Below are 13,913 nucleotides of genomic sequence, written 5' to 3'. Positions count from 1 at the left end.
GTTCCCCTTGTATCGAGCTCACATAAGAAAATGAACGAATATAAAACCATAACGGTAGTCCGTTAACAAAAATTAAAACCATATTCCTAACCACTGACCTTATTTACTCCCTAGAGAATTGCTCCCAAGTTGCTAATATCAATTCCTAAATCGGCAGTCACTTAGCACGAGTTTGCTTCATTTCTGTCGAATTTAATGTTCGAATGAGCTTCGGCTCAGTATTGGAGCTAGGATGGCGGAGATGCGCGCGCAGGCGATCGATTGCCGCTGCGCGCTGCGATGCTTCGTCCCTTCAGTTTCTGGGCAAGTCATGACGTTTACGTCACACATTGCGTACATTGACGAGCTTGCAACGCATGCCACAGCATTGAATGAGTAAATGGAGGAAGTCGACATCGCCCATACCAAAATAAACAAAAGACACGCAATGTATTATATACTACTGAAATTTCAAAGAGAGTTTTTCTAAGGTTTCGACCTTTTTTGCCCTATTTTACATTTTACAGACTTGACCAAAGTTATTTGTTCGGTCGGTTAGTTTTTTGGTCTTACATAATTACTTTCAAAGTTATCAAATAAAAAATATATATTCGTTCATATTTTAAGTAATTTAATATGAGTTAATATAAATTTAAATCTCAGCTCCATTCAAATAATTAAATCCCGAAAACGAGATATATTGATTATTACATTTTCATTATAATTTTTTATATTTATTGATCCTTAATAATTTAGCTGAGTTAGTATTCATTTCTACAACAAAATCCCCGACTTACTTTTAAATTCGATACTAAATAATATTAACGTATCCAAATTCCAAATTACATTCTAAATTCAGGCAATATTGAAATCGCAAAATTATATTTGATTATTAAATACAGATAATTTATAATTAATCTCGTTCACAGCGATGACATATAAATATCGTTGTGTAATAGAATAGTAATAGTTGCCCGCGGCTTTGCTCGCGTGGAAGTTAAATAATGCTATTATTATTACTTTGAGGTATTGCTACAGATTTTAAAAACGTTTTATTTGAAATATCTTCACGGCCTGGGCTATAATCTAGAGCTTGAAGACTAATAAACAACCGCTTATTACTAAATGCATATGTATGTAGACACGGTATTTGTATATACCATAACAATTTTTTAAATTTTTTGTCTGTCTGTCTGTTTGTTCCGGCAAATTTCTGGAACTGCTAGGTCTAATAACGAGTAACTTAGGCTACAACAATAACTTTTTTGTCACATTCAAACGCGCACGAAAAATTAAGTTACTTTATGTTTATTCGACAATTAAATTTTACTGATTAGTGAAGTAAAAAGTTATATTTGGTCTTATATGTGTGGTTTCTGAATAAAGTTATTTTAATGAGTTTTAGAAATTAATAAATTTCTCTGTTTTGATATTTTATTCAATTTAAAATAATTATATGGTTATGTTGTTGTCATTGTCAATTATGCTACAAAATGCAAAAGCTATTTTAGAACAGGACATTATCGTTTGATCCCCTACTTTTAAAGAATAAATATATATAAAACTACTAACTAACTAATATTTGATGTATATCTTTATATTGGCTATAAAAATGATAATTTGTTTACTTTAATAAATTCGGTCGTATATAAGTATAAAGTTTTTGTCTATACATATGCCACGTGATAAGACGATGAATAGAGCATCCTTTTAATTTGAGTGGTTAATTCGTAAGTATATTACAGTCCTATTGATTGTTTTTTTGTAATTAACGATACGTCTAATATTTCTTCCTATATAGGTACTTATTCTCCTTCTTCCGTATATTCAAATTTTGCATCTTGTTCCATTTAAAAGAACGAAGTCATCAAACCATTTTAGAGGGCTAAACAACTGCTTGGAGAATATAGCCCCCATGTACGTAATCAGTGATTAAACGCATTATTTCTAAAATGGTGGTTTAAAAAACCCTTTACTAAGAACTTAAGAAGTGGAATCCACTACATAGGATAATTACGAATCAGGAAGAATAAAAGGAAGTTTATGATGTGGCAGTCTTCAGTGCTACTGACATTATACTTGTTCTACCCAGAGATTTGTTTCATCTTCAGTCAAGGGGGAAGGGTGAATATAAAATAAGTATTTTAGAAAAAAATCGCATTCGGCACTACAGATCGATCCCATCGTAATCACAACTCAAGGCATGGAGATATGGCAGGAAGACACAATTCTCCCAAGAGTCGTTGTCGGAAAACGACCTCCTCGAGAACTGGTAAGTACCGAGGCTAACGTGGATACTAGGACATATCCCTTGCCGTGGTTGCACTATTTGATGACATGCAAATCTTTGTATATTTCACCAACGACGATGATATTGAGGATGCGTTGGTGAAACTGGTGAAGACTATGTGTGTGAGCTTCTAAAAATGGCGATCCATAACAGAAATGACTCGATCATGGAATACCATCGAGATTAGCCTAGTAGACCAATAACACTACTTCAAGGAAGACAACTGACGAATAAAGTTACAAGTAAGCGAAGAAAATATTGAAAACTTATATTTATTATGATTCCTAGCTGTATATCCAATGGGATATACCTTAGCAACTTTATTAAAAAAATCCACCCAATTTTCTTAAAATTTAGTTTAGCTTTGTCCATTCTGTCATTTTACCTCGGTTACATTATCTCTGTATCTCTGCTCACAAAAATAAGGTCTGCCATGAATCAAATATAAGATTCCACGGAATAACCATTTCGGAGTCAAGCCATTACTGTTTTTCGGAAGCTGCCACAGATAATATTTAAGTGTTAAACCAAAACTAAATTAACGGCCAAAATTTTAATGAAATAGCTCTTAGCGAAACGTATGACTAAACATATTTTAATTTAAACTTATTTAAATGTGTAGGTAATCCTTGTACAAAAATTATTACATTAAATGTTATTTTAAAAGGCATAAAAGGAATTCACAATTATTTTTAATATATATTACATTAAAAACTAAAAGATAATAATTCAATTAAAATTAGTAATTAAAAATTCAAGTAATATACTTAATACTTCCATGTGTGCATGCATGTGTTCATGTGTATGAACTAAGAGTGTGTAAATGTAAAATGTTGTAGGTAAGTAATTATATTTTGGTCTTTAACATGATAATAAATACTAATTTCAATATTCCTAGCATTAAGAACGACGAACTTCTGTACAAATATTTATCCGTAAAGCCCTCAAGGGATCGTATTTGAAAACGCTGTAACGACTGTATTTTACATCAACAAATTCCTAAACTCCGATTGATTTATTTTTTACTTTAGAATGAAGATCTTCAATACAAACTTTTATCCCCAATTTCACCCTCATAACCTAAATCCAATAACAGTAAGACCATTTGGGACCAAAACAAAAGAATGAATCTATGAGGATATGAATTCCTTGGTTTATGAAACAGGTATCGCACAGATTTAGGCTAGGAGGAGCTCCGAGTCACTGATTTATATAAGATTTTGAAAAATTCAAACAATAGTGCCGACTTAATTGTATTTATTTTTATTAAACATTCTTATATTCGTAGAGTTTACCACTGTTTGTGTTAATTCCTTTGCTTCTAAAAACCTAACATCTCTTATGTGGGCCTGAGTCTGATTGCGTATCCTATAAATAACAGTATTATTAACTTAATGTTGATATTAAAATATTGTCGGTCACGTTTATTAGTCCTGTCTATATGTCAGGCCCCATTACAGTTTAATCGATTTACGAATAATGCCGGCGACTTCATTTGTCTTTCATTTCCGCATTCAGCTCCCGAGAGCTGTTTTTTCATTTTCCTTGAGGATTGAAAACTATGAACCTATATCTAACCTAAAATACAGGTTGAGGTCGAAAATAATTTCTCGGTTAAGTGTGCAACTTGTGTATGTTTTGTAAAGTCTGATATAATTCATAACTAGTTAAATGTTTTTTTCACAATAGGTATATGTGGTAGCTTTATTAATCAATGAGTTCATTTTTTTTTCTTTATGTGAGTCAAATTGTACTAAGTATATTATGTATCGTATATACAATAAAAATAAATCAAATATTACATTACATCATAGTAACGTTATCCTATATTAAATAGGTTAATAAAATATGGCCTAAACGATGCACACGAACCCTATCCATGGAGGCAGGCAAGCCATCTGCGAAAACATTGCCAAGACGACTTTAAAAATCTGCCAAATCATTTATAGCAGACTCCAAAAAGAAACAGGTTATCGATTCGGCTGATTTTTTCGTGCAGTTTCAGCACTACCTACTTTAAATACTCCAATTGAAAATGACAACCAATGGAGAATGATTCCATTCGGTTGTCATTTTCCATAATAAACTATTTCTTCTTTTTTTCTATCTCATGATACTATAGCAGTGGATTTTCATGGATGTCCATAATATCTAACTTATTATATTCTTAATTTTACATTTACAGCAGTCATTATGTTCTAGAACGTTTATAACATAAACATTCTAATTCATATGAATTAAAAAAAAAAAACTCACAAAAACAAATAAATGGTTATTGGACTAATATCAGAGTATTGATTTATACAATATTTTGTTTCTTTTGAGTCTGGGAATCTAAATTGCATCCCACACAATCCCATTGTGCCAGTAATTGTGACTCAATAATTTTTCATAAGGAATCAATAGTATAAAACTGAGATGTTTGTTAAACTGTATGTTTTGTATTATTATGAATAGTTGAGCTATAGCTTATTCCAAAGGTAGAGATAAACCAAGTTTTTTTAGATTTGTAAACATATTCCATGAGATTTGTTAATGGCTCTGGTATATTAGGCACAACGAACAGTTATTGATTGATACATATTTATTTATTAACTACTTATATCCACTTTAATGTTACTTCATAATTTTCTATAACAATTTTGCCGACATTCAAAATGCCATTGCCACAAATCTATAAGGCATATCACCTTATATTAAAGATCTCGACTAATTGTGTCAAGTCATTATGTAACTTCGTGGTTGTTTAGTGCAAGCCTGCCTGTGTCCCAATATCCACCAACCACCCACTCATCATATACTCTACCGTCTATCAGTATTGTTGTGTTCCAGTTTAAAGGGTGAGTGACAGTATAACTATAGGCACAAGGCACAAAACTATTTTGTTTCCAAGGTCGTTGACGCAATGGCGATGTAAGGGATGTAAATATTTCTTACAGCATCAACGTCAAAAGGCATTGGTGTCCATTTTGTATCAAATAGACTATTAGTCTACCGATTTTAAATAAAAATATATATATTTCCATGTCTCAGTAATCATCGGACATAGCAGCTTAGTTTCCAAGGTTAGAAATGCTTAATATTTCTTACAGCGCCAATGTGTATGACCACTAACCATCAGGTTACCTTTTCGTCCCTCCGCCTATCTAGACCATAAAAAAGTAAATTCAAGTTCTACATTGTTACTTTATGTTTACTCCTCCGTCAATTGTAATAAACTAAACATATACCTACTACGTGTAATACACGGCTGCTTAAAACATCTTATCATGATTATACGCATCACATGGGTATCTATTTGTTGACTATCTGTTCTATTATTTGATTTAGCTGCATTGGTAAACATTTACGTTACGTTAAGTTTGGAGGTTAATTTACTGTATTTGATGTTATCATTGTTTTCATTATGTAATCCTTATACATTTTGAAAGTTTATGCAATTTGTTTCGTTTCAATTTTACTTTTTTAGTTGTTAAACTATTATAATACTTTTGTTCATATTTTAATTTATCTTTAGTAAATCATTTCAAATTTCCCAAGGGTCCCTGGTAGTAATCTCTTATAAGAGATAAGTTATCTTTTATGCAGTTTTACCCATTCTACTTTCAAGAATAATATAAAAACAAAAACATTATGTATCTCAATACAGATGTGTTTACATATACAGTTAATTTTGTGGCTACTTAGGATTTTAAATAATTATACGAAATTATACATAGCAAATATGCTTTCCTTTATATATATATGATGTCCTTCTGCCCATTTAACGACGATAAGCCAACTCAACACAGATGCCCTCTCTATTCCTTTACAATCGTAATCCAATGAGGTGGAAAATTTGTTACGTTACGTAAATATTTCAGGCAAAGGACCGACGACTTTACGGCATTCACTTATAATTTTCATACTCCAAGCTACTTTTGAGAATTTGTTGTTTGCTCGCCCAGCTCGGGGTTTTAAGTCAGAACTCGAGGCAATAAAATTATATATTTATTTTCATTTTTGAAGAACCTCTTTGCGGCCTAAAGAATAAATCCTTTTATTGACACAGTAAGGATCAAAATTGTATTGATAATATATCTAAGTATAATTTATGCACTAAGATAAATTAGTTTAAGAAACCAGAGCTTCAGTATTTATTTCTTCTGCTTGTGTTATTTTCAATTAATTCCGATTTAAAGAAACATTTCTCATTATTTCATTATAAAAGCTAAGATTGTATTAAATGTAATTAACGTTTGGCTGAATCAATTGAATAACAAATGAAATTTCTATTAAACAATTTCAATACGTCTTTAAATTAAATAGAAAATTGAATGCTACTTTACTTCAAAGACAGATAACTCTAAGAGTTTCATAATTGGTTCGGAGATGGCTATAATTATAAAGTTTTACCAAAGATTATATGAGACAATGAAGCAAAGCACAATCGTACATACGTAACGTATTTATTTTATTAATTACAAGAATGCTAGCGCTTACTATAAACTATTTTGATATACATTTTTATTGGTGGTAGGGCTTTGTGTAAGTCCTTGTGGTATGGACAACTAAATCATAATTTATTCTACCTCCAAGCAGTCATATTTGATATATATATTCCGGCTTAGAGGTTGAATAAGTCAGTGTAACTACAGGCACAAGGGACATAACATCTCAGTTCCCAAGGTTGGTGGTGCGTTGATTATGTATGGAGTGGTTAAAATCTCTTATTGCGTTTGTCTATGGACAGTGGTGACCACTTATCATCAGTTTTTATCCATACATCTAACAATATTATAAAAAAAGTATAATTAAATAGTTTCTTTATTTTATAGTCAAGTTGATTCACATAAGAAACAAAATTGATTGAAGATGAGAATAGATCTTTAAAACTACGCAAAGGATTTTGATGCGGCTTTTTTATAGATAGAATAATTCAAGAGGAAGGTTTATAATACATGCATAATATAGTAGAATAACACTGATAATTTTAGAGGTTTCTAATGTGAAATATTAAAATATTCTAATGTGTCGTAAATAAACACATTTTTTTGCGCTTACATTGCAAACGCTGGCTGAACCCTGCGAGATAAATCAAAATAATGTACTACAGGATTGTACACCTTTAAAAGATCTACAAAAAGAATCCGCGATATGTCTATCTCTTAGGGATAACCCTCAATAATCCTTTTTTATCCTTTACTTTTTACGAGAAATAATGGCTTATTTATGAATCGATTTTAAGCAATACAGCAATAATTCTTATCCAAATAAGTACTTTAAATACATTGTGCATTTAATATAGATCTGTATGGCCCTGAGATGACTGATAAAGCTGTGAACGTTGAAAATAAAGACATTTTGTGGTATATTTAGCATCATTGCACCCGTGCGAAGCAGGGGCGGGTCGCTAGTGTATTATAATTAAGAAACTGGAATTGTCAAAGACCAAATCCCCGAAATTCTATAATTTAAAATAATATTATTATTTAGAAATAATTGACATGATGATTCTGAGTTTAAGCCCGAGGCAAGCACTGCTAAAATCGTGTGCTTAATTTGTATTTATAATTCATCTCGTGTGACATAGTGAGGAAACCTGCAGGTAGTGAATAAGAATCTACCACGTGTATTCAACCCGCATTGGAGCAGCATGGTGCTGCAAAACCTTGTCCTAAAAAGGGAGAGGAGGCCTTTGCTGAGCAGTGGAACGTTAACAGGTCGTCACTCCACTTTTTTCTATTCATCCTAACTTTGCCAGCTTACTAGTTTATTTCCTTTCCTATCGTTGCTTATGTTTTACATCAACACAATGTTTAAATAATGGAATATTTGCAATTTATTTAATATCTAAATTAAAAATACTATAAATGTTTTTATTTAAAAAATATATACAATACGATAACGTCTAGTAATGTTGGCTATCTGTTTAAAGGTAAATACGATTTTAATCTATGTTACCTTGTAAAATTAAAAATATTTAATAATTATGTTCTCAGTAGCGTGTTTTCTATAGCAGGACATTTTTAATATACTATACAATTTCGTAACTTATTTATGTCATTTCATTGCGTGCAACTTAGAACACTGTTAAATTTCTATGGCGAGTAGCCGCACTAAACATTTTGATTTCGTGCCTGAGCAATCAAATTTAGAGGGTTGGCGTAAACGGAAAAATAATCCTGGCCTTTCATTAATTTGCAAGTTTCTTCGGGAGCAATTCATGGCCCTTTTCACATTTATTACTATATATAAAAATGATTTGCTTGATCTCTTTCGTTTGTTTAGTTTTGTTAGTTTAATTGAACAAATAACTTTATTCGTATATTTCGATAAAACTACGCAAATATATTTTGAAAGTAATAGTGTTTCAATTCTGTATTAGTAACTGTATTACGTATTATTGTATAATAATATATAAGTTTATATATAGATAAATATATAAGTATAACTCAAATATTTAGATTTTTTTTAATATAGTGACCACTCCTTGGCAATTCATTAATAAAGAAATTGAAAAGTTTATTTAGCAAGAAAACATTGAGTAGATATATTACTTTGTTTATAAGTTTTATTTATACGCGTCAAAAAATCTTAATATATATTTTATTCAAGTAGGCTTTTACAATCACTTATGAATCGTAATTTTACAGAACTATATTAAGTAAAGCTACCACCGGTTCGAGCTAACACTTAAAATACAAGGTTATGATAGCAAAATACAATTATATGTATGTTTGTCTGAAAATTAGTATTGATTTTACGCTTTTTTATAATCTTTATAATATTGTGCTTCTTTAACAAACGATGTGTATTCATGAATCGGCAAAGTTAAAAATATTTGCAGTGTAATTGAGTGTGTCATAAATGTGAAATATGATTAATATAATAATAGATTTGAGCCGTTATTTGGAAACGGTTATCTAATAAATTATTTATTTGTATTCTATATTGTACGAGACAATTTTAATCAAAGTATATCGAATGCCCGAGATAACTCAGATATTTATATAAATAAATATTAATAATGACATTTAGAAAAAGGCTTCTTAAATAACGTATATGTTTTCACTAATTCCTAAGAGATAAAAATAGTTTTCATTAGTGTACCTAACATGGTATGCACATGCTATTGCAAACTTTTCCGTGGGTATTTTTTGCGACTTATTGTTAGTACATTGTTTTTATGTATCTCCTAAGGTTTAGCTGGCGTTAGCCATGAAAGCGTACAAAGACAGTTTTTTGGATAAACCACCGTCATAGTTCAGCTGTCAATGTCCGATTGAGTCCGACATGTATCAAAATCCGTTGAGCGCAGTATAGACAGGAACAAAAAGTGACTTTGTTTTAAACTGTTTATAGAAGATTGACTTTAATTTAAATAGTTTTAGTAAGTTAAATATAACTAATCATCCATTCGTTGAATTATGATATTATAGCAAATGACAAAATATACAAATCAGTTATATAATTTTATCTTTTATGTATTTAAGTTATAATAAAATTGTTTATTAATTATGAAATATACGAAATTAATACTAAATACACGACTAGCACGAAATATATCCAAGAGACCAAGTAGGTATTGAATATAAAAATATTAAATATTTGTATATTCAATAAATAGCTATATTACAATCAAATTCTATGAGTTTCTTATACATACGAGAAATCTGTTTGATATTCTCCATAATGACATAAAAGAAAATTAATCTTCATAGTTTTATTGTAATGCGTGGTTAAACATTTAGAAAATGACAGACGGTTAAAATATCTAAAAAAATAACATAAGGATTTTAATGAGTTATCTAGAAATACGTTGGTACATCTGTACATAAATGTAATCCCATATATTTATAGATATACCAACGTATTCAGTTCTATATACTAGTAAATATTAAGTTTTTTTTTCTACAATGGACATGCTTTCGTAGTGAGGCCTCTGCGCAATTTCGATGCGCAAAAATTCTGATTGAAAGTTGATGATGAACGTAAAATTATTGACTTCATAATATTATTTAGAATCACTATGTAAATATTCCAGTATTACAGGATGTTAGAGATACGAACAATATTTAATGTAGATTTGTTCGTAATGTTGACTGATAAACATTTTAATTTGACGGAAATTTTATTGATAACGCGATCCGATGTTTTTGTTTAAATTTTTCAAAGTGATAATTCGATGCATAAATAAACATTTTGCATTAATTTAAGGTATGTTTTCTGACCTACTAGGATCTATTCAGAGATGTAGCTAATCAATACTCAAATAATGGCTTCCGCGGAAGATGTTCCGCAATTATTTATAGACTTGAATTATAGTTTTTGTATTAAATGCTCAAATTCAATTTGATGCTATATTAACGCATTTAAGTTCAATTTACATTTATTACAAATATCTTCCCATATTTTTTTTGTTTTTCCTCGATGAAATATTTATCTTTTATAAAATATAAATTATGAAATTATACTTATTCAAATATGTGTATATAAAATGGAAAAAATCTTACCTTTTTTTTATAAATCGGCTAAAGTAAGTATGTAGTGTTTTTTAAATATCCCATCATGCAAAATTCACCTTAACAGTGATCGAGGCTCTATTGTATACAGCCGTTTTAGCGCGGGATACGCCTTGAACTAAACAGTGGCGCTGCAGAATAGAAACGGATTCAAAAAGAACTGCTAAAATAATACGATACACGCAGAAATTAATAACCTAACAATTAAAATCAAAATATTTTACACCAGAGAAATTTTATTATAACACAATCTTAATTATAAATATAATGTCTAAATTTTTTATAAAATAAAAAGTTATCAAAAAATTATAATTAAACATAACAATATATTTATCTTCGTAAATTATAATAAGATCTATTTTGTTATTATATTTACATAAAATATATAATAATAATAATATTTTTTAATTAAGAACGAGATTAAGAATTAACATAAGCAGGAATCAGTCTCAGCTCTAAGCAATAATCAATATATATATGTATATATAATGAATGGGTTTGTAATGTTGACTGGTCAATGATTATATAAAAACCTACAATAATGCATAAAATTAAAACTTTGCATCCTATAAAATAGCGCTGAAGTCGCTTTATGTTGACTTGTGACACTGGGTGTTGCCAAATGTCATTGATTTTTGTACAGCTTTGTTCTTCAAGTCTTCGGCTTCATGTTATAGATTCTCTTAAGTAAAATCGTTGGCAACCTGCCATTTAAAAATAGTATGGCCTAAAAAGGGTTTTACATTTGTATATATATATAAAATATATTGGTTTTTCTTGAACGCAAGTCTATTATATTATTATGAAATTATCTTATAGGAATTTATAATGTTTTACTTCAATTAAAATATTGTTTTTGTCATAATTTTAATGAGCCTATTTCATGTGTGAGTGTTATGTAATTTCTTTCAAAAGCGTCATCTATGGAATTGTTAGTTGGTACTGGGGTTCTTATCAAGACTCTTCGGCTGCTGACCTCTATTATAGACTTGGAAAACATTATTATTGGGTGGTTTCCTCGTCACCCGTTTAGGTCTCTTTAAGTTACTCTGCTTTTTCGATAGATGGCGCTGTATATATATTTTAAACAAATAATTTAAAATATAATATAAAGTATGTTTGAATTTGTCACCTTATATGTTCGTACATAATAAAGATTTAGATACTTGAATGAATTTATTTTTAATTCGTCTATTAAGTATAACACAATAGATTTATATAAGTTTTTATCTATCTCGCTTGATATCTCCTCATGGGGAATCCAGGGGTTGTATTAAGATAAATTATCCTTTTTCGAATGAACCCTTTTGTAGTAAAGATTCGTATATTAAAAAATATATGTAGAAACATTTTTTTCATACTAAGAATCGAACGATACATGTAATTGTGAATATGATTATTATATAATATAGGTATATACATATATTTAATACGAATGATAAAAATATTGCTTTATGTATTACTTAGAAAGTTTAATAATGAGAAATGACAGACGTACATACATTGTTGTCATATTATTATTATAGTTTTGTCCTCTATAAATCGTTTTATAATATAATTGTTTTTATTGATTGTTAATTTAAATATTACCATTGGGTCGAAAAAGATTACTTAAATATAATTACCTAAATACTTTGAATTGCGAAGAACTGGTGACAGAAAATCATCATTTCATGATTAATTTGATTTCAAAATACGTCATATAATTATAGTTAGAGTCTCATAATATAAACATAACAGTAACATGCATTCACATTGAATGTAATTACAAATAAAAAAATATTTTTTATTTATAGTAAGACTAGAATTTTGAGACAAATATACATAGGTTTTTTATGTTTGGCTGCATACATTAAGACCAATGCCAAAAAAAAAAAAATCAAAAGAGATAAAATAAAGTGTGAGAATCAGATATTTTCCGTCCCGATACGCTACATGAGTAGTTATATTATTGACAGAATCTGATCTCCACGAGCGAAATAAACATCAGAGCGATCAATCCTCGACGATTGTGACACGCGTCTTGTGATGCCTTTGTTACGAGTGCCCATTCAAGGGGTATAGCGAAACTGTATTCTATATATTGTTTTCGTGATTGTTTCTTGAATTATAGCGACAAAATTGTTAACGAAAACGAATACAGAGTAGAGAAATAAATCTTATGTTAGTTTTTATATTATATATTATATTACCTAATTTTCATATTTTATCAAACAAAACGGAAAAAATACCTATAATTTTATTAAATACCTATCATATTTTGAGTGGGCCAAAAGGGTATTGGCAATTTGATTCCTAAATTTCTCGGACTCACTTAGAGCGTGAAGTGCGGAGGGTATGACGCTAGGCGCGCCATTTCTAGGAAATTTAGTCACCATGGAGCAGTACACGGAAGCGCAGCATGCATTTTGTGTCCGAGCGTTTTACGAAAACAATAAATCGTAGATGACTGCACGACGGTTGTATCGATCAGAATACGGTTTACACAATTTGAGTGAAGTTCCAAGCGCCAATGTGATTCGCAAATGGATAAGAATGTTTGAGACAACAGGATCGACCGTAACATTAGTGTCTCACGAAACGTCCAGTTTCTGCGAGAACGGCCGACATTGTGGAGCCAGTTCGGCGCTCAGTTCGACAAAATTCGCAACCCGTAAAAGTCAACCCGCAAAAGAAGTCAGGCTTTGGACATCAAAAAATGAACTCTGCGATGAATTTTGAAGCGTGATTTGCATCTGAAGGCTTACAAAATTTAGCTCGTTCAAGAATTAAAACCACAAGATGCGAATAACCGGCTTAGTTTTACCAATCATTTGATTGGTAAAACAAAGCTGGTTAGCTTAACTTGTTCACTGATTTAAATCATGTGATGTTCAGTGATGAGGCGAACTTTCATATCAACGGCCACGTGAACAAACAAAATTGTCGGTTCTGGTCCGAGACCAATCCACAACGCTTACACGAACGTCCACTTCAAAGTCCTAAGCTTGTCATGTGGGCTGCAATATCATCTACCGGTATCGTGGGGCCATATTTTTTTTAAGACAAAAGAGGGCGTGCTGTGACGGTTAGAGCCAACAATTATTGCGATATGATAAGGGAGTTTTAGGTACCAGCTTTGCAAGAAACTCAAGGCAATA

The 13,913-nt window shown here is 30.4% G+C and overlaps 1 protein-coding gene across 7 annotated transcripts in view; it reads right to left on the bottom strand.

Annotated features, from left to right (window-relative positions):
• LOC113398581 (synaptotagmin 1) overlaps nucleotides 1–10,905 on the bottom strand; it is a 26,507-nt gene extending 15,602 nt beyond the window's left edge. For 6 of the 7 annotated variants that reach the window (XM_026637655.2, XM_026637422.2, XM_026637743.2 and 3 more), the window contains exon 1: nucleotides 99–257. The gene's annotated coding sequence lies outside the window, so the exon portion shown is untranslated. Of the gene's footprint in view, nucleotides 1–98; nucleotides 258–10,764 lie in introns of those variants that run through there. The other variant, XM_026637585.2, reaches the window with a different exon arrangement.
• Between the last annotated feature and the right edge of the window lie 3,008 nt (nucleotides 10,906–13,913).

The sequence above is a fragment of the Vanessa tameamea genome, chromosome 10, assembly GCF_037043105.1.
Source record: "Vanessa tameamea isolate UH-Manoa-2023 chromosome 10, ilVanTame1 primary haplotype, whole genome shotgun sequence".
Lineage (NCBI taxonomy): Eukaryota > Metazoa > Arthropoda > Insecta > Lepidoptera > Nymphalidae > Vanessa > Vanessa tameamea.
This window is presented reverse-complemented; position numbering and strand designations above follow the sequence as displayed.